At 45.9% G+C, this 26,224-nt stretch overlaps 1 pseudogene; it reads right to left on the reverse strand.

The window, feature by feature from the left end:
- Window positions 1-77: 77 nt before the first annotated feature.
- The window catches only part of LOC129813897 (protein SGT1 homolog), a 40,877-nt pseudogene continuing 14,730 nt past the window's right edge, over window positions 78-26,224 (reverse strand).

A 26,224-nucleotide genomic window follows, 5' to 3' on the forward strand; every position in this document is an offset into this window, starting at 1 on the left:
TGAAAGTTTAAAAATTGTTGTCCTTCTGAACACGCCCCAGGTCTCTTAGACAACATTACAGACAGTGAAACAAAGAATTGTGATCCATAAACAAAATAATTTATTTACATTTAAGTTTGAATCACATTGAGGAAAAGGAAATTAAAATTCGACTTCCATTGCATGACTGTATTGCTGCTGATGTGGAAAAATATTCTATAATTCTTATACAAGTATAACAAAAAACAAACAAAAAAATCAAAACATTTCACATATTTTGTATTCATTCCGAGTGGTGAATGGGACGACATAAACGTCCCACCCACCCCGGATAAAGAAAGGCTCGAAACACAAGAACAGCCACAAGAGGTGAAAAGGGTTTCCCAACCTTTCAGTCCAGGAATCAAGTTCAACCCTACACTACCTTTAACCAAATTGGCCATTTAGATGATTCCCGGTTTTTCTATTATATATAGGATAGAGAGATGTATCGATTAACCTCTTTATAGTGTTTGTGAGAATGGTTAAACGCTAGGGTTACTAGTGGTTCCTGGACTGCGGCAAAAAGCACCAAAGCTCTAAAACCAATATTGACAGACGGACTGGAAGGTGGAGGGAGGGGTGGGTTTGGGGGAATAAAGTGGACATGTCCATTGGAGGCAAAGAGAAGGAGAAAGCAATATCACCGAAGCTGGAGACTCATCTCCCTCACTAACTTTAAGCACCATTCGGGGGAGAGGAGATATGGGCGATCCATTTGAGGCAGAGCGCGAGAGTGTTCTTCAGTACTTCTTAAACTCCATGTCATCAGGAGGGCTCATCTCTACCGTTCTCTACCCAACGTCTGTCCAGTTGGTGCTCAGGACTGTACCACCCGACTCCATCTACAGGGGGAGGAGAAGAGAGTCAGTGATACTGACTGTGTACTGCTAAAACAAAACCATCTTTCTCCGTTCCTCTCGTTGTGTGTGTATACCCACAAAGGATTTGTTCATGGCCCGTTTGACCTCATCAGTGCCGTCACAGTAGATTTGTTGAAAGAGTTCGTTAAGCGCTGCGTCTCCCTCCAGCTTCTTCTCCTCCTCACTGATGTCCCCCACCACCTTGTCCCAGTTACGGCTGGAGGCAGACGATGACGGGTACTGGTCTACACAGGAACACACACGCATTAAAAAGGTTTCAGTACCACAAACCAGTTCTGAATTTGTTATATGTTAGTGTAAGGGAGAGAGCGCAAAGGTGGAGCGCGCACGTGTGTGTGTGTGTGTGACGGAGAGGAACTGACTGGGGATGAAGTGTTTGACGTTGGGCTCCTGTCCCTCTCCCTCCAGCTTCTCCCACCTGATCCCCTCTGTCTTCTGCATCTTGACCTCCACCTAAGAGAGCGGGAAGGAGGGAAGAGAGAGCGAGAGGACAGAAAGAGAGCGAGCGAGGACAGAAAGAGAGCGAGCGAGCACAGAAAGAGAGCGAGCGAGGACAGAAAGAGAGCGAGCGAGGACAGAAAGAGAGCGAGCGAGGACAGAAAGAGAGCGAGCAAGGACAGAAAGAGAGCGAGCAAGGACAGAAAGAGAGCGAGCGAGGACAGAAAGAGAGCGAGCGAGGACAGAAAGAGAGCGAGCGAGGACAGAAAGAGAGCGAGCAAGGACAGAAAGAGAGCGAGCGAGGACAGAAAGAGAGCGCGAGAAGACAGAGAAAGAGAGAAGACAGAAAGAACGCCAGTAAAAGAGCGGGGAGAAAGAATGAGAGCGGAGGGAGAGAAGAGGTAGTTGTTACGTCTAAATAGGGCTCAACACAGAAGTTCAGAAGATGGTAGCTCAGACAGAGCCCACCAGTCTCTTAGTGGTGTGATCAGCTCACGACAGACACACAGGGATATGCGGGGGCACAGCCCACACCCAGATCTTCCAGACAGAGCGCTAACGAGACGTCTGTCAGATTGAGGGGCCGGAGTGCGTGTGATCAACATAGCTCAATATACTGGTGTGTGTGGGTGAGAGCTATCATTCTGTCGATCACAGCGGCAGGAGCACACATTTTGGGACAGATCATTACATCGGAGAAGAAAGGAGACAAGAAGATGAGAGGAGAGCCGCCACCATCCACACCCACTGAGCTGCAGTGACAGGCCCCATACCAGTGGGACATGCAATCTGCTGAGTTCTCCAGTACCCCCGTCATCTTAGGTTTGTTTGTGTGTAAGTAACTGTGTGTGTGTTCAGAGACGGTCTGATAGAGTAGGGGATGCGCTGGCATGTCGACGCAATTAAAGAACATTTCTGCTCGGCAGGGAGATGAGATTGTTCATTCATGAAGGTGTTAGGAGAAGATGCCAGAGCATCAGAGGACACACATTCAGACAAGAGCACTGATTACAGAGCTAACAGAGGAGCTCAACACTAACCCAATACGACTCTACTAGGACAGAATGGTACACTATATACACACACAAGTATGTGGACAAATTAGTGCATTCGGCTATTTCAGCTCCATCTTTTGCTAACAGGTGTATAACATTGAGCTCACAGCCATGCAATCTCGATAGAGAAACATTGGCAGTAGAACGGCTCGTACTGAAGAGCAGAGTGACTTTCAAGGTGGCACCGTCATGATGCCCCCTTTGCAACATGTCAGTTTGTCAAATTTCTGCCCTGCTAGAGCTTCCCCGGTCAACTGTAAGTGCTGTTATCGTGAAGTGGAAACTTCAAGGAGCCACAAGGGCTCAGCCGCGGAGTGGTAGGCCACAGAATCTCACCGAACTGGACCACCAAGTGCTGAACCGCATAGCACATTAACATTGTCTGTCCACTCACTACCGAGTTCCAAACTGCCTCTGGAAGCAACGTCAACACAATAACTGTTCGTTGGGAGCTTCATGAAATGGGTTTCCATTGCTGAGCAGCCGCACACAAGCCTAAGTTCACCATCCGCAATGCCAAACGTTGGCTGGAGTGGTGTAATGCTCACCGCCATTGGACTTCAGAATACTGATGAATCATGCTTCACCACCTGGCAGTGCGACGGACGAATCTGGGTTTGGCGGATGCCAGGAGAACGCTACCTGCCTCAATGCATAGTGCCAACTGTAAAGTTTGGTGGAGGAGGAATAATGGTCTGTAGCTGTTTTTTATGATTCGGGCTAGTGAAGGGAAATCTTAAAAGCTACAGCAAATGACATTATAGACATTCTGTTCTTCCAGATTTGTGGCAACAATTTGGGGAAGGCCCTTTCCTGTTTCAGCATTGCAATGCCACTGTGCACAAAGCGAGGTCCATACAGAAATGGTTTGTCGAGATCAGTGTGGAAGAACTTGACTAGCTGCACAGAGCCCTGACCTCAACCCCATCAAACACCTTTTGGATGAATTGGAACGCTGAATGCGAGCCAGGCCTAATCGCACAACATCAGTGCCCAACCTCACTATTGCTCATGGCTGAATGGAAGCAAGTCCCAACATCTAGTAATGTTCCAACATCTAGTGGAATGCCTTCCCAGAAGAGTGGAGGCTCTTATAGCAGCAAAAGGGGGGGACATACTCCATATTAATGCCCATGATTTGGAATGTCCACATACACCACATGACCAAAAGTATCTCAAATATTAGGACTGACTGACCCATGTTCAACTGCTGTCCACAATTGCAACCTCCATGGCCACCATGGATATTATTTGACCCGGCTGGTCATCTATGAACATTTGAAAACATCTTGAAAAACGACTTGGCTTTATGGCCACACTTGTAAATATTTCCACCCGGGAACAGCCAGAAGAGGACTGGCCACCCCTAGGAACCTGGTTCCTCTCCAAGTTTCTTCCTAGGTTCCTGCCTTAATGGGGAGTTTTTCCTGGACACTGTGCTTCTGCATTGCTGGCTCTTTGGGGTTTTAGGCTGGGTATCTCTTAAGCACTTTGAGACAACTTTGTGAGAAAGGGCTATATAAAATACAGTTGATTGATTGATTGATGGAACCCTCCACTTTGACCTTCAATGTTCTTCATAGTACAGTGCATTTGGAATTATTCAGATCCCTTGACTTTTTCCACATTGTTACATTACGGGCCTTATTCTAAAATTGATGAAATTGTTTTTGCTTTTCTTAATCTACACACAAGCAAAAAACAATTATTTTTTTTGCTAAAAAAGTAAAAACCTGAAATATGACATTTACATAAGTACTCAGACCCTTTATTCAGTACTTTCTTGAGGAACCTTTGGCAGCGATTACAGCCTGGATTCTTCTTGGGTATGACTCTACAAGCATGGCACACCTGTATTTGGGGAGGCTCTCCCATTCAACTCTGCAGATCCTCGCAGCTCTGTCAGGTTGGATTGTGAGCATTGCTGCACAGCTATTTTCAGGTCTCTCCAGAGATGTTTGATTGGGTTCTGGCCGGGCCACTCAAGGACATTCAGAGACTTGTCCCAAAGCGACTCCTGCATTGTCTTGGCTGTGTGCTTAGGGTCATTTTCCTGTTGGAAGGTGAACCTTTGCCCCAGTCTGAGGTCCTGAGAGCTCTGAAGCAGGTTTTCATCAAGGATCTCTCTGTACTTTGCTCCGGTCATCTTTCCCTCAATCCTGACTAGTCTCACAGTCCTTCCTGCTGCAAAACATCCACACAGCATGCTGCCACCACCATGCTTCACCGTAGGGATGGTGTCAGGTTTCCTCCAGATGTGACGCTTGGCATTCAGGCCAAAGAGTCCAATCTTGGTTTCATCAGACCAGAGAATCTTGTTTCTCATGGTCTGAGAGTCTTTAGATTCCTTTTGGCAAACTCCAAGTGGGTGGTCATGTGCCTTTTACTGAGGAGTGGCTTCCATCTGGCCACTCTACCATAAAGGCCTGATTGGTGGAGTGCTGGTTGAGAGTTGGTTGTCCTTCTGGAAGGTTCTCCCATCTCTCACAGAGGAACTCTGGAGCTCTGTCAGACGGACCATCGGGTTCTTGGTCTCCTCCCTGACCATAATTATGTAAATAAGGTATTGTTTTTTTTATTTTTAATACATTTGCAAAAATGCCTAAAAACCTGTTTTCTCTTTGTCAATATGGGGTACTGTGTGTCAATTTGTTTTGTCACACAATACAATGCCACAGAAATTCAAGTTGAGGTAGCATGCAATTGGCATGCTGACTGCATGAATGTCCACCACGGAATTGAATATGAATTTCTCCATCATAAACTACCTCCGTCATTTTAGAGAATTTGGCAGTACATACAATCGCAGACCAAGTGTAATCACGCCAGCCCAGGACCTCCACATCCGGCTTCTTCACCTGCGGTATCGTCTGAGACCAGCACCCCGGATAGCTGATGAAACTGTGGGTTTGCACAACTGAAGAGTTTCTGCACAAACTGCCAGAAAACATCTCACGGAAGCTCATCTGCGTGGTTGTCATCCTCACCAGAGTCTTGACCTGACCGCAGTTCAATGACATAACAGACTTCAATGGGCAAATGCTCAACTTCGATGGCCACTGGCACGCTGGAGAAGTGTGCTCTTCACATTTAAATCCTGGTTTCAACTGTACCGGGCAGATGGCAGACAACGTGTGGTGTCCTATCGGTGAGCGGTTTGCAGATGTCAACGTTGTGAACAGAGTGGGCAGGCATAAGCTACATACAACACAATTGCATTTTATCTATGGCAATTGTAATGCACAATTTGAATACCGTGACAAGACCCTGAGGCTCATTGTCGTGCCATTCATCCGATGTCATCACCTCATGTTTCAGCATGATAATGCACAGCTCCATGTTGCAAGGATCTGTACACAATTCCTGGAAGCTGAAAATGTCCCAGTTCTTCCATGGCCTGCATACTCAGACATGTCACCCTTGAGCATGTTTGGGTTGCTCACGACAGGATGTTCCAGTTACCGCCAATATCCAGCAACTTTGCACAGCCATTGAAGAAGAGTGGGACAACATGCCACAGGCCACAATCAACAGCCTGATCAACTACGCAGAGGAGATATGTCGCAAATGGTGAGGCAAATGGTCGGGTGGTCACACCAGATAAGGACTGGTTTTCTGATCCACGCCCAAACTTTTTATTAAAGGTTTCTATGACCAACAGATACGTATCTGTATTCCCAGTCATGTGAAATCAATAGATTAGGGCCCAATGAATTCATTTCAAATGACTGATTTTCTTCTATGAACTGTAACTCAGTAAAATATTTAAAATTGTTGCATGTTACGTTTATATTTTTGTTCAGTGTAGTAAAAAAAGGGACGAAAAATATATACAAATAACACTAATAAATATAAAAATAATACATAATGAGTAACGATAACATGGCTATATACACAGGGTACCAGTACCGAGTCGATTGAGGTAGATATGTACATATAGGTAGGGATAAAGTGAATAGGCAACCAGATAGATAATTAACAGTAATGGCAGCGTATGTGATGAGTGAAAAGAGATTAGTGCAAAAAGGATCAACGCAGATCTTTCGGGTAGTTATTGGTTAACTATGACTAACTACTAAGCGGTCTTATAGCTTGGGGGTAGAAACTGTTCACTGTCCTGTTGGTTCCAGACTTGGTGCATCAGTACCGCTTGCTGTGCGGTGGCAGGGAGAACAGTCTTTAATCATTTTCACAGCCTTCCTCGGACACCACCTGGTATAGAGGTTCTGGATGCAAGGGAGCTCGCCCCCAGTGATGTACTGGGCCAATACATTACTCTGTGTGGCACATTGCGGTTGGATGCCAAATAGTTGCCATACAATGGTGCAGCTGTAGAACTTTGAGGATTTGAGGAACCATGCTGAATCATTTCAGCCCCCTGAGGGGGAAGAGGCGTTGTCGTGCCCTCTTCACGACTGTGTTGATGTGTGTGGACCATGAGTTTCATAATGATGTGGACACCGCGGAAATTGAAGCTCTCAACCGGTTCCCCAAAAGCCCTGTCGATGTGGATGGGGGCATGCTTGGCCCTCCGTTTCCTGTAGTCCTCGATCAGCTCCTTTGTCTTGCTGACGTTGAGGGAGATTGTTGTCCTAGCACCACACTGCCAGGTATCTGACCACCTCCCTGTAGGTGGTCTCATCGTCGTCCGTGATCAAGCCTACCACCTTCGTGTTGTCTGCAAACAATGATGCAGTTGGAGTCATGTGCGGCCACTCAATCGTGCGTTAACAGGGAGTACAGGAGGGGACTAAGCATGAACCTGAGGGGAACCCCCGTGTTGAGGGTCAGCGTGGCGGATGTGTTGTTTCCTACCCTCACCACTTGGGGTGGCCCATCAGGAAGTGCAGTTGCAAAGGGAGATGTTTAATCCCAGGGTCTTTAGTTTAGTGTTGAGCTTGGAGGGCACAAAAGGTGTTGAATGCTGAGCTGTAGTCAATGAACAGCATTCTCACATAGGTGTTCCTTTTGTCCAGGTGGGAAAGAGCAGTGTTAAGTGGAATGCGAATTGGAGTGGGTCTAAGGTGTCTGGGACGATGGTCTTGATGTGAGCCATAACCAGCCTTTCAAAGCATTTCCTGGCTACAGATGAGTGCTAGATGGTCATTTAGACAGGTAACCTTGACGTTCTTGGGCACAGGGACTATGGTGGTCTGGTTGAAACATGTACAGTTGAAGTCAGAATTTTACATATACTTAGGTTGGAGTCATTAAAACTCGTTTTTCAACCACTCCACAAATTTCTTGCTAAACCACTATAGTTTTGGCAAGTTGGTTAGGACATCTACATTGGGCATGACACAAATAATTTTCCCCAAAATAGTTTACAGACAGATTAATTCACTGTATCACAATTCCAGTGGGTCAGAAGTTTACATACACTAAGTTGACTGTGCCTTTAAACAGCTTGGAAAATTCCAGAAAATTGTGTCATGGCTTTGGACGCTTCTGATAGGCTAATTGACATAATGTGAGTCAAGTGGAGGTGTACCTGTGAGTGTATTTCAAGGCCTACCTTCAAACTCAGTGCCTCTTTGCTTGACATCATGGGAAAATCAAAAGAAATAAGCCAAGACCTCAGAAAAACAATTGTAGACCGCCACAAGTCTGGTTCATCCTTGGGAGCAATTTCCAAACGCCTGAAGGTACCACATTCATCTGTACAAACAATAGTACGCAAGTATAAGCACCATGGAACTACGCAGACGTCATCCCGCTCAGGAAGGAGACACGTTCTCTCTCCTAGAGATGAACGTACTTTGGTGCGAAAAGTGCAGATCAATCCCAGAACAACAGCAAAGGACCCAGAAGATGCTGGAGGAAACTATTACAAAATGATCTATATCCATAGTAAAATGAGTCCTATATCGACATAACCTGAAAGACCGCTCAGCAAGGAAGAAGCCACTGCTCCAAAACCGCCATAAAAAAGCCAGACTACGGTTTGCAACTGCACATGGGGACAAAGATCATACTTTTTGGAGAAATGTCCTCTGGTCTGTTGAAACAAAAATAGAACTGTTTGGCCATAATGACCATCACTATGTTTGGAGGAAACGGGGAGCCTTGCAAGCCGAAGAACACCATCCCAACCGTGAAGCACGGGGGTGGCAGCATCATGTTGTGGGGGTGCTTTGCTGCAGGAGGGACTGGTGCACTTCACAAAATAGATGGCATCATGAGGACCGAAAATTATGTGGATATATATTGAAGCAACATCAAGACATCAGTCAGGAAGTTAAAGCTTGTTGGCAAATGGGTCTTCCAAATGGACAATGACCCCAAGCATACTTCCAAAGTTGTGGCAAAATGGCTTAAGGACAACAAAGTCAAGGTATTGGAGTGGCCATCACAAAGCCCTGACCTCAATCCTATAGAACATTTGTGTGCAGAACTGAAAAAGTGTGTACGAGCAAAGAGGCCTACAAACCTGACTTAGTTGCACCAGCTCTGTCAGGAGGAATGGGCCAAAATTCACCCAATTTATTGTGGGAAGCTTGTGGAAGGCTACCTGAAATGTTTGACCCAAGTAAAAGCATTTAAAGGCGATGCTACCAAATTCTAATTGAGTGTATGTAAACTTCTGACCCACTGGGAATGTGATGAAAGAAATAAAAGCTGAAATAAATAATTCTCTCTACTATTATTCTGACATTTTACATTCTTAAAATAAAGTGGTGATCCTAACTGACCTAAGACAGGGAATTTTTACTAGGATTAGATGTCAGGAATTGTGGAAAACATTTACATGCATTTGGCTAAGGTGTACGTAAACTTCCGACTTCAACTGTAGGTATTACAGACTGGGTCAGGGAGAGGTTGAAAATGTCAGTTAAGACATTTTCCAGCTGGTCATCGCATGCTCTGAGTACACATCCTGGTAATCCATCTGGCAATGCGGCCTTGTGAACATTAACCTTTTTAAAAGGTCTTACTCACATAGGCTACGGAGAGCGTGATCACACAATCCTCACAAACAGCTGGTGCTCTCATACATTGTTCAGGCTCTGTCGCAGCCGGCCGCAACCAGGAGGTCTGTGGGGTGACGCACAATTGGCATAGCGTCGTCCGGGTTAGGGAGGGTTTGGCCGGTAGGGATATCCTTGTCTCAGTATGTAAAAATGTAATGAAATGTAAAAATGTAATAAAATGTATGCACTCTATTGTAAGTCGCTCTGGATAAGAGCGTCTGCTAAATTACTCAAATGTAAATGTAAAATGTTCAGTGTTGCTAGCCTCGAAGCTTGCATAGAAGGTATGTAGGTCGTCTGGTAGGCCTCTGTAATCCATGATAGTTTTGCAAGCCTTGCCACATCCAACAAGCACCAGAGGGATAGTTCAACCAAATTACATATTGGTTTCCTTACCCTATAAGCAGTCTTATGGACAAGGTATGACAACAATCCATGCTTTGATTTTGTTTTCCACTGTTTCAAATGCTAACATTTTAGCATTTGTAGCACAAATTCAATGCAAGTTAATGGTACCTATATTAGCATTTTCATGCTTCATGTCTGAATCACAAGGTATAAAAAAATGTATTGTATAACTCAATGATGGTTTGCATATGAAGCGTAGAAATACTAATATAGGTACCGTTGACTTGTGCCACACATTGGATTTATGCCACAAATGCTGAAAATATAGCATTTGAAACAGTGGCAAGGTAAACAATACCAAAATCATGGGTTGCTGTCATACCTTGTCCAATTTTGTAATTTGGGTGAACTATCCCTTAAACATTGATGGAGTGGGGGGGATGTTTTTTGAAAAAGTAAATAAAAAATACAATCGGAATAGCATCATCTGGTGGTCAGAACCTGGTAATATCAGGATGTAGGATGGGACAAATCTAACTTCAATAACCAATTTCTCTGAAAAAAATATTAACATAATAACAGAATACATGACATAGAATGAAGAAACAATACTCCATTCTACTTGTCAGACAGAGCACTGATACTGTATACTCGTTGCTGGGGTGGGATTGGCGGGGGGGGGGGGGGGGTCAGTGGGTGGCTTTAGTCCATTTATTATTTAGAATGTTCATGTCTCACTCATTGTTCGAAAAAAATGTTTGGTCCAAATGGGATGTTAGGTACCATATTTATTGAATATTATATTTTTTATTTAACCTTTATTTAACTAGGCAAGTCAGTTAAGAACAAATTCTTATTTACAATGACGGCCTAAGAACAGTAAGGATTCGATCTGGCAACCTTACGATTACTGGCCCAAAGCTCTAACCACTAAGCTACCTGCCGCCTGTATGAATCCTACAAATTAAAATGGCCAATTTGGGTGGAATCAAATAGCTTAATTTATTAGAAATACAATTATATTTCAACAAAATAATGTTGCAGGAATGCTAATATGATCAGTTTCAAACTACAGAAATGATCTCAGAACGATCTGAAATGGTGGGTGTCCTGGCTTGCTGAAATGATATGGAACAACACATTTGCTACTTCCACCAAGATCTTTCTGCAAACACAGACCTAGTCAACCTTAGCGGACAGTGCATGGGAATGGGCTGGGAGACTGAGGGAGAGAGACAAGACAGCGAGAGCCTTTGTGGAGGCAGCGTGTGCCTATTTGTGCGCGTACGTGTGTGACGGGCTAGGCGCTGCTTCTTAAAGGGATGTGACAGCACAGTCACTGCTCCCAGGGGCCATACTGAGCAACACGCACAAGCACAACTCGTACCCCCTGCCTGTCAGAGTTGAGTCCCTGTGTCCCATGTACAAGTCCCACGTGCTCTTGCCCCAGTCACATTCCGCCTTGCCATACGCACACAGTCTTCCACTCGCAGACAAACACACAACCCCCAGACAGTATGTCTAACACAAGTACACATATGTTTGCATATACACACAGGTGAATCCATTTGATTTCAATCACTTTTTGACAGCACCCATTTTGATTTGAACGAAACATTCCATACGTATTTGCTCATTGTACAAGTGCTCAGAAAGTGACTTTTTGGACCTGAGCGCCAAAACATTTAAGAGATAAAGCTGCTCAAAGTTGACCTATTTGCATACCCCACCATACCATGAGTAGTGCTGAGCGATTAGTGCTTTTTGTGGTTCGATTATAAAATAATAAAAATACAATAACGGTTTTGATCATTTTTTTAAACATTTAATGCACTATGCATTATGTGGGTATTTGTATTTTGTATTTATTATGGATCCCCATTAGCTGCTGCTACTCTTCCTGGGGTCCAGTAAAATTAAGGCAGTTAATAGAACTTTAAAACATTACAATACATTCACAACACACTGTGTGCCCTCAGGCCCCTACTCCACCACTACCACATATCTACAGTACTAAATCCATGTGTATGTATAGTGTGTATGTTATTGTGTGTGTATGTATGTGTCTGTGCCAAATGTGTGTTGCTTCAAAGTCCCCGCTGTTCCATAAGGTGTTTTTTTAATCTGTTTTCTTAAATCAAATTTTACTGCTTACATCAGTTACTTGATGTGGAATAGAGTTCCATGTGGTCATGGCTCTATGTAGTACTGTGTGCCTCCCATAGTATGTTCTGGACTTGGGGACTGTAAAGAGACCTCTTGTGGGGTATGCATGGGTGTCCGAGCTGTGTGCCAGTAGTTTAGACAGACAGCTCGGTGCCTTCAACATGTCAATACCTCTCATAAATAAAAGTAGTGATGAAGTCAATCTCTCCTCCACTTTCAGCCAGGAGAGATTGACATGCATATTATTAATAATAGCTCTGTGTAAATCCAAGGGCCAGTCGTGCTGCCCTGTTCTAGGCCAATTGCAAGTCCTTTTATGTGGCACCTGACCACACGACTGAACAGTTGTCAAGGCGCGACAAAACTAGAGCCTGTAGGACCTGCCTTGTTGATAGTGTTGTTAAGGCAGAGCATCGCTTAATTATAGACTTCTCCCCATCTTAGCTACTACTGCATCAATATGTTTGACCATGACAGTTTACAATCTAGTGTTAATCCAAGCAGTTAAGTCATCTCAACTTGCTCAATTTCCACATGCTTTATTATAGGATTTAGTTGAGGTTTAGGGTTTAGTGAGTGTTTTGTTCCAAATACAATGCTTTTAGTTTTATAAATATTTAGGGCCAACTTATTCCTTGCCACCCACTCAAACTAACTGCAGCTCTTTGTTGAGTGTTGCAGTCATTTCAGTCACTTACGTGTATAGTGTTGAGTCATCCGCATACAGTTGAAGTCAGAAGTTTACATATACCTTAGCCATTTACATTTAAACTCAGTTTCCCAATTCCTGACATTTAATCCTGGTAAAAATTCCCTGTCTTAGGTCAGTTAAAATCCCCACTTTATTTTAAGAATGTGAAATGTCAGAATAATAGTAGAGAATTATTTATTTGAGCTTTTATTTCTTTCATCACATTCCCAGTGGGTCAGAAGTTTACATACACTCAATTAGAATTAGGTGTAATTGCCTTTAAATTGTTTAACTTGGGTCAAACGTTTCAGGTAGCCGTCCACAAGCTTCCCACAATAAGTTGAGTGAATTTTGGCCCATTCCTCCTGACAGAGCTGGTGTAACTGAGTCAGGTTTGTAGGCCTCCTTGCTGGCACAGGCTTTTTCAGTTCTGTCCACAAATGTTCTATAGGATTGAGGTCAGGACTTTGTGATGGCCACTCCAATACCTTGACTTTGTTGTCCTTAAGCCATTTTGCCACAACTTTGGAAGTATGCTTGGGGTCATTGTCCATTTGGAAGACCCATTTGCGACCAAGCTTTAACTTCCTGACTGATGTCTTGAGATGTTGCTTCAATATATATCCACATAATTTTCGGCCCTCATGATGCCATCTATTTTGTGAAGTGCACCAGTCCCTCCTGCAGCAAAGCACCCCCACAACATGATGCTGCCACCCCCGTGCTTCACGGTTGGGATGGTGTTCTTCGGCTTGCAAGCCTCCCCCCGTTTCCTCCAAACATAACGATGGTCACTATGGTCAAACAGTTCTATTTTTGTTTCATCAGACCAGAGGACATTTCTCCAAAAGTACAATCTTTGTCCCCATGTGCAGTTGCAAACCGTAGTGTAGCTTTTTTATGGCGGTTTTGGAGCAGTGGCTTCTTCATTGCTGAGCGGCCTTTCAGGTTATGTCGATATAGGACTTGTTTTACTAAGGATATAGATACTTTTGTAATAGTTTCCACCAGCATATTATGGGTCATTTGCTGTTGTTCTGGGATTGATTTGCACTTTTCGCACCAAAGTATGTTCATCTCTAGGAGACAGAACGCATTTCCTTCCTGAGCGGTATGATGGCTGCGTAGTTCCATGGTGTTTATACTTGCGTACTATTGTTTGTACAGATGAATGTGGTACCTTCAGGCGTTTGGAAATTGCTCCCAAGGATAAACCAGACTTGTGGAGGTCTATAATTGTTTTTCTGAGGTCTTGGCCGATTTCTTTTGATTTTCCCATGATGTCAAGCAAAGAGGCACTGAGTTTGAAGGTAGGCCTTGAAATACATCCACGGTACACCTCCACTTGACTCACATTAAGTCAATTAGACTTTCAGAAGCATCCAAAGCCATGACATAATTTTCTGGAATTTTCCAAGCTGTTTAAAGGCACAGTCAACTTAGTGTATGTAAACTTCTGACCCACTGGAATTGTGATACAGTGAATTATACGTGAAATAATCTGTCCGTAAACAATTTTTGGAAAAACTATGTGTTATGCACAAAGTAGATGTCCTAACCAACTTGCCAAAACTATAGTTTGTTAACAAGACATTTGTGGAGTGGTTGAAAAATGACCTAATGACTTCAACCTAAGTGTATGTAAACTCCCGACTTCAGCTGTACATAGAAACTGTGGCTTTGCTCAGTCAGTGGCATGTTGTTAGTTTTATTCTGTTACAGCATAATTTTTTACTATTAATAAAAGTCATATGGTAGTGACTGCCCATTGCTGCTTATCACTTAAACCATAATTTATTAAATGACTTTAATTAAATATTTAAGTTGTTGTGTATATTACACTTGTTCAACTTGATAACTATTCTTTATATCCAAGTCATCATCTCTATAGACCTGCTGCCTATGCTGTCTGACAAAGTCACTATTTAATAGTTTTTCAAATTAAATAAGGCATACTTATGTAGTGATGGGTGAAAAACAAAATCGATAGTTACATACTGTATCGCTTTAAAAACAAAATCTCAATATTATTTTTGCGCTAGTTGGCTGTACCTACACCAAAACGGCAGTATTTATCCTTCATAGATTGTTCACCATTTAAAAAAAAATAGGAATACAATTTGTTTTCAGCACTTTTACTGCCATGACTGATCAAAACTCATTTTCCTCATGGCTCTCTCATCCCTCTGCAGCCGACATATAGTAAGCAATCTGTTTGGAACGTCGAATCGCAATAAAAATCAGTATCGTATCACAATATTTTTTGAATCGTGAGAATCGCAATACATATCGTATCGGCAATAAGAATCGTGATAATATCGTATCGTGATGGTCCCTGCCAATTCCCAGCCCTACTTTTATGACTGCTGAATACCAACTATCAATCACTTAGAGCATGTCTCTTCAGGTAGAGATGCCTCGAAGCAACTGCTCTCTATCCCTCTCGATTGTGCATTTCTCTCTTCTCTCCCTCTGTGTCTGCCACACACTAACCTAATGTAGCAGGTGTAATGGATTATGGTAATTGTCATTAGTTACCACTTTTTCTGCCCTAAACTATGTATAATATTGGCTTGTTGGAAACTACAACTCCCTACTACATAGCACAGTTTGGGCTTGATTTGATTTATCTTAAGAGAACCTGTGCAATGTGCACATTCAGCTCAGAAAAAAACAAATGGAATTCAAATAATTTAACCGATTTCAGTCAATTAGTTGTTTAAAAAAAAAAAAAAAAACCAAGATTGTAGTTAATCACTCAGCACTAATCATAAAACATGAATGTCTTCATCACTAGAAAAGATAAATGGTTGAGGTTGATATCATTTAAAAGCCTACAAACAGGGTTTTCAAACTATTTTATAATTTGATTAAAAAAGTTCAATACAAATGTATTTTTTTAACCTTAAACATGAATTATCAATTAAAGACATCAAAAAAACGTGTAAACTATGTTGTAACTTGGACCCCCTTTTACATTGAGTTTTGTTGTTGTTGTGCCTGCCATCGGTTGATACACAACATGCTCTTGCATACAGGGTGGGTGTCATGTATGACATTTCAAATGGTACAGCAAAGATGGTCAGAGGGTCACACATTTTTTAAAATGATTTTCTCATTAAAGTCTTTAAATTGATATTTGACAGTGGGTGGACTGGCGGCCATATTTGTTTAAGTAATTAGAAGTTAAAATTTAAATACATTTAAATGTCAATGGTGTACCAGCTAAAGTGCAGTGGTCTGAAGAGATGGTCTGAAGATAAATAGAATTCATAGAATGGACCTATGATTGAAATGACACCCACCCTGTATTCATGAGCATGTTTTGTCTTAACCAATGGCGGGCACCACACAAAAACCTCAGATGTTATAAAGTAGGGTCTTAGCTACAACACATGCTAATATGAAGATGTTTTTTCCTTTAATAAATGACTTTGACAACCCTGTTTGTAAGCTTTTAAATGACACCTCAACCGTTTATCTTTTCCATTGAAGACCTGGATGTCTCATGGTATGGTATGGTATAAAAAAGTCACTTTCTGACCACTTCTTCCATGGGCAAATATGTATGGAACCAAGGTATGATATTATTTGGTTCTCGCCAAATAAGAGGGGCGCACCGCCACCTTGGCTGCGACACTATTTAAAGATTTCAGGGAAAATTAAACAGATATTTAGATATGATATAGTTTACTATCTTTGATTGACAATGACATTGTTGAATCATAGAAACTTTGTAATGGCAGTCAAACAAACGTCAACTGCCCAAAGTTGCTAAGCTTGCTTGATAACCTTCAAATGAATTACAGAATATCTCCAATATTTATACAGATATCAGATCAGCTCATGAATAACGAGGAGATGAAGAGCGGAAATAGTTCAAGGTTCAAGGTAGTTCAAATCTTAACGGGGACCAACTGTTTTAAAAATAGCCATACCTACTCTCGTACCGTTTGTTGCTCACACCTACTGAATCTCTCATGGGCAAGAAGTACGAGATAGCACAGAAGGGGGAAATATTAGAGCGGTAATTTAGGGGATGGGTTAAATGTGTAAGACACATTTCAGTTGAAGGTATTCAGTTGTACAACTGACTACGTATCCCCATTTCCCTTTCACATAAGCGAGCGACGTGCTTTGATTATGCAACCTATAGATTACAGAATAAAGTTAGGAATTTTTAGTTGAGACACGAGTCAGAATTTGGGGTTTCAGTGGGATTGGAACTGGAAATAAAAATAGCCTAGGGTCTAGGACATGTGAAGATAGGGGAATTTTCCCTCATGCCTCTCTGAATTGTTAACAGCATTCATGTCTGACAGAGATGCCCATGTATTGAATTGTGCATAGGCCTATGAAATTTGTGACTGTCTGAAGAGTCAAAATAACAGCTCAAAGAGGCACACATTATTTTATAAGCTATACCAGTGATTCCCAACCAGGGCTACTAGGACCCCTGGGTGTACTTGGCCTATCCACAGTGGGTACTTGAGAAGACGCATGAGACCATATACCTACTGGTAAAATGCACGAGGGGGGTACTTCTGGGGTATCCAGGCAGAGCAAAATTCAGTTGGTGGTACAGTAACCAAAAAGGTTGGTAACCACTGGCCATACTGTAGGGGTTTTCCTTTAGGGTTTATTAACTGCATTCGGGTCGCATGGTAGCCCCTACTTTAGATTACAGCAGAGAAGAATTTAAAAAGCAATTTATCAAATAAAAATACAGTCTGGTTAGGGAGGCTGACAGGCATGGAAATTACAGGGAGGGCGGTTATATGTTATCTATTCACAGAGACAAGATGAGTTTGGAGTGTGTGTGTTTACCCTTCCGTTCTGATCAAACACTCTGGTGTGTAACTGGCTTCATGTTGTCGTGACAACCCCGCGTGTTAGAATTACTGTCATAGCCGATGAGGGAGGAGGTCAGAACTGACAGATGTGAGACACACACTCATAACGCACACATTTACAGGACAACTTTGGAAAGATTCTGTGAAGACAGCACAAGAGTGTTAAGTGTAATTTCTGAGCATGTGTGTGTTTATCTTCACTTCTAAGCCCTAGTTCAAACAGCCCTATCGCAGCACAGAACTACGTCACTTTCTTCTTGGAAGAGTGGGGATAGATTGCCGTCTGAAACAATATAGTACGCTTCGCCTGTCATTTGACGATAGTTCGGCAACCTCTGACACTCTTTCGGAATGGTGCTGGTGAAGTATGCCTTCTTTCATTTTATTTAACATTTTTTTTGCCCCTTTTCGTGGAATCCAATTGGTTGACAGTCTTGTCTCATCACCGCAACTCCCGTTTGGACTCTGGAGAGGCGAAGGTCGAGAGCCGTGCGTCCCCCGAAACACACCCCAACCAAGCCGCACTGCTTCTTGACACAATGCCCACTTAACCCGGAAGCCAGCCGCACCAATGTGTCGGAGGAAACACCATACACCTGGCGACCGTGTCAGCATGCATGCACCCGGCCCTCCACAGGAGTTGCTAGTGTGTGATGGGACAAGGAAATCCCTGCCGACTAAACCCTCCCCTAACCCGGACGACGCTTTGTCAATTGCGCGCTGCCCCAAGGGTCTCCCGGTCGGGGCCAGCTGAGACAGAGCCTGGACTCAAACCCAGAATCTCTAGTGGAACAGCTAGGACTGTGATGCAGTGCCCTAGACCACTGCGCCGCTTGCCTTCTTTCATGCAGCGAGACATAGCAGTTCTTCCACTGTCGGAAGAAATGGTAATGCATGATAATTTCATGCAAAAAAAGGTTGCCTCTCGACCACAACGGAAGCACAATCATGACTCCAGATCGAAGGTGGAGGACATCTCCGAGAGGTCGCTGTTACGCCCGAATTCGACCCAAAACCAACCAAGGAAGTCTGCTGCAGTGTTGAGAACGGCTGTATGAAACCAATTGGTACATCAATCATGCCAGCCTCTTAACCATGCCAGCCCGTTCTTAATTTCTATTCAGTTCAACTCGTTATTAATTCAGTGTCTGAACTGTGCGTCAGAGAAAGTAAACAAACATTTGGAGTGAAAGGAACCCAATGCACCCTGATAAACAGTGAGCACTGCAGCTAGTCTGACTTCTGCACAGCCATGTGACTCAAGAGAAGTTAGTTGGAGACAGGTTAGGGATAAAAAGGAGGTCTGTTTTTCTGTACTTCTTCCTTCTCATACCAGAATACTGATCTACTAAAATTAAGTCAGACAAGCATCAAATAATCTCAGCATACACTCTCTCGCTCTCTTTTTCACAAAACGCACACAATGCACCTGTTAAGAAATCAGGCAGTCTCTAAGTGTGCCTAGCGGAAAAGAATGCACCCATCAACTGATGTGTGTGTCTCCCTGTGTTGTGTGTGTGTGTGTCTCCCTGTGTTGTGTGTGTGTGTGTCTCCCTGTGTTGCACGTGTGTGTGTCTCCCTGTGTTGCATGTGTGTGTGTCTCCCTGTGTTGCATGTGTGTGTGTGTGTGTGTGTCTCCCTGTGTTGTGTGTGTGTGTGAGTGTGTGTCTCCCTGTGTTGTGTGTGTGTGTGAGTGTGTGTCTCCCTGTGTTGTATGTGTGTGTGTGTGTGTGTGTGTGTGTGTGAGTGTGTGTCTCCCTGTGTTGTGTGTGTGTGTGTGTGTGTGTGTGTGTGTCTCCCTGTGTTGTGTGTGTGTGTGTCTCCCTGTGTTGTGTGTGTGTGTGTCTCCCTGTGTTGTGTGTGTGTGTCTCCCTGTGTTGTGTGTGTGTGTCTCCCTGTGTTGTGTGTGTGTGTGTTTGTGTGTCTCCCTGTGTTGTGTGTGTGTGTGTGTCTCCCTGTGTTGTGTGTGTGTGTGTGTCTCCCTGTGTTGTGTGTGTGTGTGTGTCTCCCTGTGTTGTGTGTGTGTGTGTGTCTCCCTGTGTTGTGTGTGTGTGTGTGTCTCCCTGTGTTGTGTGTGTGTGTGTGTCTCCCTGTGTTGTGTGTGTGTGTGTGTCTCCCTGTGTTGTGTGTGTGTGTCTCCCTGTGTTGTGTGTGTGTCTCCCTGTGTTGTGTGTGTGTCTCCCTGTGTTGTGTGTGTGTCTCCCTGTGTTGTGTGTGTGTCTCCCCGTGATGTGTGTGTGTCTCTCCCCGTGTTGTGTGTGTGTGTCTCTCCCCGTGTTGTGTGTGTGTGTCTCTCCCCGTGTTGTGTGTGTGTGTGTCTCCCTCCCCGTGTTGCGTGTGTGTCTCCCTCCCCGTGTTGTGTGTGTGTGTGTGTGTGTCTCCCTCCCCGTGTTGTGTGTGTTTCCCTGTGTGTGTGTGTGTGTGTGTGTGTTTGTGTGTCTCCCTGTGTGTGTGTGTGTGTGTGTGTGTCTCTCTGTGTGTGTCTGTGTGTGTGTGTGTGTGTGTGTGTGTGTGTGTGTGTCTCCCTGTGTTGTGTGTGTCTCCCTGTGTTGTATGTGTGTGTGTGTCTCCCTGTGCTGTGTGTGTGTGTGTCTCCCTGTGCTGTGTGTGTGTGTGTGTGTGTCTCCCTGTGTTGTGTGTGTGTGTGTGTCTCCCTGTGTTGTGTGTGTGTGTGTGTGTGTCTCCCTGTGTTGTGTGTGTGTGTGTGTGTGTGTGTGTCTCCCTGTGTTGTGTGTGTGTGTGTCTCCCTGTGTTGTGTGTGTGTGTGTCTCCCTGTGTTGTGTGTGTGTGTGTGTGTCTCCCTGTGTTGTGTGTCTCCCTGTGTTGTGTGTGTGTGTGTGTGTGTGTGTCTCCCTGTGTTGTGTGTGTGTGTGTGTGTGTGTCTCCCTCCCCGTGTTGTGTGTGTGTCTCCCTCCCCGTGTTGTCTGTGTGTGTGTCTCCCTCCCCGTGTTGTGTGTGTGTGTGTGTGTGTGTCTCCCTCCCCGTGTTGTCTGTGTGTGTGTCTCCCTCCCCGTGTTGTCTGTGTGTGTGTGTGTCTCCCTCCCCGTGTTGTGTGTGTGTGTGTGTGTGTGTGTGTCTCCCTCCCGGTGTTGTGTGTGTGTCTCCCTCCCCGTGTTGTGTGTGTGTGTGTCTCCCTGTGTTGTGTGTGTCTCCCTGTGTTGTGTGTGTCTCCCTGTGTTGTGTGTGTGTGTGTGTCCCTGTGTTGTGTGTGTGTGTGTGTGTCCCTGTGTTGTGTGTGTTAGTGTGTGTGTGTGTGTGTGTGTCTCCCTATGGTGTGTGTGTGTGTGTGTCTCCTTGTGTTGTGTGTGTGTCTCCCTCCCCGTGTTGTGTGTGTGTGTGTGTCTCCCTGTGTTGTGTGTGTGTGTGTGTGTGTGTGTGTGTGTGTGTGTGTGTGTGTGTGCCCCTGTGTTGTGTGTGTGTGTGTGTGTGTCTCCCTGTGTTGTGTGTGTGTGTGTGTGTGTGTGTCTCCCTGTGTTGTGTGTGTGTGTGTGTGTCTCCCTGTGTTGTGTGTGTGTGAGTGTGTGTCTCCCTGTGTTGTGTGTGTGTGAGTGTGTGTCTCCCTGTGTTGTGTGTGTATGTGTGTCTCGCTGTGTTGTGTGTGTGTGTGTGTGTGTCTCCCTGTGTTGTGTGTGTGTGTGTGTCTCCTTGTGTTGTGTGTGTGTGTGTGTCTCCCTGTGTTGTGTGTGTGTCTCCCTGTGTTGTGTGTGTGTGTGTCTCCCCGTGATGTGTGTGTGTCTCTCCCCGTGTTGTGTGTGTGTGTCTCTCCCCGTGTTGTGTGTGTGTGTCTCTCCCCGTGTTGTGTGTGTGTGTCTCTCCCCGTGTTGTGTGTGTGTGTGTCTCCCTCCCCGTGTTGCGTGTGTGTCTCCCTCCCCGTGTTGTGTGTGTGTGTGTCTCCCTCCCCGTGTTGCGTGTGTGTCTCCCTCCCCGTGTTGTGTGTGTGTGTGTGTGTGTGTCTCCCTCCCCGTGTTGTGTGTGTTTCCCTGTGTGTGTGTGTGTGTGTGTGTGTGTTTGTGTGTCTCCCTGTGTGTGTGTGTGTGTGTGTGTGTTTGTGTGTCTCCCTGTGTGTGTGTGTGTGTGTGTGTGTGTGTGTGTGTGTTTCCCTGTGTGTGTGTGTGTGTTTGTGTGTCTCCCTGTGTGTGTCTGTGTGTGTGTGTGTGTGTGTGTGTGTCTCCCTGTGTTGTGTGTGTGTGTGTCTCCCTGTGTTGTATGTGTGTGTGTGTGTCTCCCTGTGCTGTGTGTGTGTGTGTGTGTGTCTCCCTGTGTTGTGTGTGTGTGTGTGTCTCCCTGTGTTGTGTGTGTGTGTGTGTGTCTCCCTGTGTTGTGTGTGTGTGTGTGTGTGTGTGTCTCCCTGTGTTGTGTGTGTGTGTGTCTCCCTGTGTTGTGTGTGTGTGTGTCTCCCTGTGTTGTGTGTGTGTGTGTGTCTCCCTGTGTTGTGTGTGTGTGTGTGTGTGTGTGTCTCCCTGTGTTGTGTGTGTGTGTGTGTGTCTCCCTGTGTTGTGTGTGTGTGTGTGTGTGTGTCTCCCTCCCCGTGTTGTGTGTGTGTGTGTGTGTGTGTCTCCCTCCCCGTGTTGTGTGTGTGTGTGTGTGTCTCCCTCCCCGTGTTGTGTGTGTGTGTGTGTGTGTGTGTCTCCCTCCCCGTGTTGTCTGTGTGTGTGTCTCCCTCCCCGTGTTGTCTGTGTGTGTGTCTCCCTCCCCGTGTTGTGTGTGTGTGTGTGTGTGTGTGTGTCTCCCTCCCCGTGTTGTCTGTGTGTGTGTCTCCCTCCCCGTGTTGTCTGTGTGTGTGTCTCCCTCCCCGTGTTGTCTGTGTGTGTGTCTCCCTCCCCGTGTTGTGTGTGTGTGTGTGTGTCTCCCTCCCGGTGTTGTGTGTGTGTCTCCCTCCCCGTGTTGTGTGTGTGTGTGTCTCCCTGTGTTGTGTGTGTCTCCCTGTGTTGTGTGTGTCTCCCTGTGTTGTGTGTGTGTGTGTGTGTCCCTGTGTTGTGTGTGTTAGTGTGTGTGTGTGTGTGTGTCTCCCTATGGTGTGTGTGTGTGTGTGTCTCCTTGTGTTGTGTGTGTGTCTCCCTCCCCGTGTTGTGTGTGTGTGTGTCTCCCTGTGTTGTGTGTGTGTGTGTGTGTGTGTGTCTCCCTGTGTTGTGTGTGTGTGTGTGTGTCTCCCTGTGTTGTGTGTGTGTGAGTGTGTGTCTCCCTGTGTTGTGTGTGTGTGAGTGTGTGACTCCCTGTGTTGTGTGTGTATGTGTGTCTCGCTGTGTTGTGGGTGTGTGTGTGTCTCCCTGTGTTGTGTGTGTGTGTGTGTGTGTGTGTGTGTCTCCCTGTGTTGTGTGTGTGTGAGTGTGTGTCTCCCTGTGTTGTGTGTGTATGTGTGTCTCGCTGTGTTGTGTGTGTGTGTGTGTGTCTCCCTGTGTTGTGTGTGTGTGTGTGTGTGTGTGTGTGTCTCCCTGTGTTGTGTGTGTCTCCCTGTGTTGTGTGTGTGTGTGTGTGTGTTGTGTGTGTGTGTGTGTGTGTGTGTGTGTCTCCCTGTGTTGTGTGTGTGTGTGTCTCCCTGTGTTGTGTGTGTGTGTGTGTGTGTGTGTCTCCCTGTGTTGTGTGTGTGTCTCCCTGTGTTGTGTGTGTGTCTCCCTGTGTTGTGTGTGTGTGTGTCTCCCTGTTTGTGTCCGTGTGTGTGTGTCCCTTTGTGTGTCCCTGTGTGTGCGTGTCTCCTTGTGTGTGTGTCTCCGTCTCCCTGTGTGTGTGTGTGTGTGGCTCCCTGTGTGTGTGTGTGTGTGTGTCCCTGTGTTGTGTGTGTGTCCCTGTGTGTGTGTGTGTGTGTCCCTGTGTGTGTGTGTGTGTGTGTGTGTGTCCCTGTGTGTTTCTCCGTCTCCCTGTGTGTGTGTGTGTGTGTCCCTATGTGTGTCTCCGTCTTCCTGTGTGTGTGTGTGTGTGTGTGTCCCTGTGTGTGTCTCCGTCTCCCTGTGTGTGTGTGTCTTCGTCTCCCTGTGTGTGTGTGTGTGGCTCCATGTGTGTGTGTGTGTCCCTGTGTTTGTGTGTGTGTCCCTGTGTTTGTGTGTGTGTCCCTGTGTGTGTGTGTGTCCCTGTGTTGTGTGTGTGTGTGTGTGTGTCTCCCTGTGTTGTGTGTGTGTGTGTGTCTCCCTGTGTTGTGTGTGTGTGAGTGTCTCCCTGTGTTGTGTGTGTGTGAGTGTGTCTCCCTGTGTTGTGTGTGTGTGTGTCTCCCTGTGTTGTGTGTGTATGTGTGTCTCGCTGTGTTGTGTGTGTGTGTGTGTGTCTCCCTGTGTTGTGTGTGTGTGTGTGTCTCACTGTGTTGTGTGTGTGTGTGTGTGTGTGTCTCCCTGTGTTGTGTGTGTGTGTGTGTGTGTCTCCCTGTGATGTGTGTGTGTGTCTCCCTGTGTTGTGTGTTTGTGTCTCCCTGTGTTGTGTGTGTGTGTCTCCCTGTGTTGTGTGTGTGTGTCTCCCTGTGTTGTGTGTGTGTGTGTGTGTGTCTCCCTGTGTTGTGTGTGTGTCTCCCTGTGTTGTGTGTGTGTCTCCCTGTGTTGTGTGTGTGTGTGTGTCTCTCTGTGTTGTGTGTGTGTGTGTCTCCCTGTGTTGTGTGTGTGTGTGTGTGTGTGTGTCTCCCTGTGTTGTGTGTGTGTCTCCCTGTTTGTGTCCGTGTGTGTGTGTCCCTTTGTGTTTCCCTGTGTGTGCGTGTCTCCCTGTGTGTGTGTCTCCGTCTCCCTGTGTGTGTGTGTGTGTGTGGCTCCCTGTGTGTGTGTGTGTGTGTGTCCCTGTGTTGTGTGCGTGTCCCTGTGTGTGTGTTTGTGTTTGTGTGTCCCTGTGTGTTTCTCCGTCTCCCTGTGTGTGTGTGTGTCCCTGTGTGTGTGTGTGTGTGTCCCTGTGTGTGTCTCCGTCTCCCTGTGTGTGTGTCTCCGTCTCCCTGTGTGTGTGTGTGTGGCTCCCTGTGTGTGTGTGTGTCCCTGTGTGTGTCTCCGTCTCCCTGTGTGTGTGTCCCTATGTGTGTCTCCGTCTTCCTGTGTGTGTGTGTCCCTGTGTGTGTGTGTGTGTGTGTGTGTGTGTGTGTGAGTGTCCCTGTGTGTGTCTCCGTCTCCCTGTGTGTGTGTGTGTGTGTGTGTGTCCCTGAGTGTGTGTGTGTGTGTCCATGTGTTTGTCTCCGTCTCCCTGTGTGTGTGTGTGTCTCCCTGTGTGTGTGTGTGTCTCCCTGTGTGTGTGTGTGTCTCCCTGTGTGTTTGTCCCTGTGTGTGTCTCCGTCTTCCTGTGTGTGTGTGTGTCCCTGTGTGTGTGTGTGTCTCCCTGTGTGTGTGTGTCTCCCTGTGTGTGTGTGTGTGTCCCTGTGTGTGTGTGTGTGTCCCTGTGTGTGTGTGTCCCTGTGTGTGTGTGTGTGTCCCTGTGTGTGTGTCCCTGTGTGTGTGTGTGTGTGTCCCTGTGTGTGTGTGTGTCCCTGTGTGTGTGTGTGTATCCCTGTGTGTGTGTGTTTGTCCCTGTGTGTCTGTGTCTCCCTGTGTGTGTGTGTGTATCCCTGTGTGTGTGTTTCCCTGTGTGTTTGTCCCTGTGTGTGTCTCCGTCTTCCTGTGTGTGTGTGTGTCCCTGTGTGTGTGTGTGTGTCCCTATGTGTGTCCCCGTCTCCCTGTGTGTGTGTGTGTGTGTGTCCCTATGTGTGTCTCCGTCTTCCTGTGTGTGTGTGTGTGTGTCCCTGTGTGTGTGTGTGTGTGTGGCCCTGTGTGTGTGTGTGTCCCTGAGTGTGTGTGTGTGTGTCCATGTGTGTGTCTCCGTCTCCCTGTGTGTGTGTGTGTCCCTGAGTGTGTGTGTGTGTCCATGTGTGTGTCTCCATCTCCCTGTGTGTGCGTGTCTCCCTGTGTGTGTCTCTGTGTGTGTGTGTGTGTGTGTCTCTCCCTCTGTGTGTGTGTGTGTCTCCCTGTGTGTGTGTCTCCCTGTGTGTGTGTTTGTCCCTGTGTGTTTGTCCCTGTGTGTGTGTGTCCCTGTGTCTCTCTCCCTGTGTGTGTGTCTCCGTCTACCTGTGTGTGTGTGTGTGTGTCTCCGTCTACCTGTGTGTGTGTCCGTGTGTGTGTCTCCCTGTGTGTGTGTGTGTTTCCATGTGTGTGTGTGTTTTATTTATTTATTTACCGTTATTTTACCAGGTAAGTTGACTGAGAACACGTTCTCATTTGCAGCAACGACCTGGGGAACAGTTACAGGGGAGAGGAGGGGGATGAATGAGCCAATTGTAAACTGGGGATTATTAGGTGACCATGATGGTTTGAGGGCCAGATTGGGAATTTAGCCAGGACACCGGGGTTAACACCCCTACTCTTACGATAAGTGCCATGGGATCTTTAATGACCTCAGAGAGTCAGGACACCCGTTTAACGTCCCATCCGAAAGACGGCACCCTACACAGGGCAGTGTCCCCAATCACTGCCCTGGGGCATTGGGATATTTTTTAGACCAGAGGATAGAGTGCCTCCTACTGGCCCTCCAACACCACTTCCAGCAGCATCTGGTCTCCCATCCAGGGACTGACCAGGACCAACTCTGCTTAGCTTCAGAAGCAAGCCAGTAGTGGTATGCAGGGTGATATGCTGCTGGCCTGTGTCTCCCTGTAACTCCATCAGTGTCTCCCTGTGTGTTTGTGTGTGTGTGTGTGTGTGTGTGTGTGTGTGTGTGTGTGTCTCCCTGTGACTCCATCTGTGTCTCCCTGTGTGTGTGTTTGTGTGTGTTTGTGTGTGTGTCTCCCCGTGTGTCCCTGTGTGTGTGTGTGTCCATCCCTGTGTGTGTGTGTGTGTGTGTGTGTCTCCCTGTCTCCCACTGTGTGTGTGTG

Source organism: Salvelinus fontinalis, chromosome 17 (assembly GCF_029448725.1).
Source record: "Salvelinus fontinalis isolate EN_2023a chromosome 17, ASM2944872v1, whole genome shotgun sequence".
NCBI classification, from domain to species: Eukaryota; Metazoa; Chordata; class Actinopteri; order Salmoniformes; family Salmonidae; genus Salvelinus; species Salvelinus fontinalis.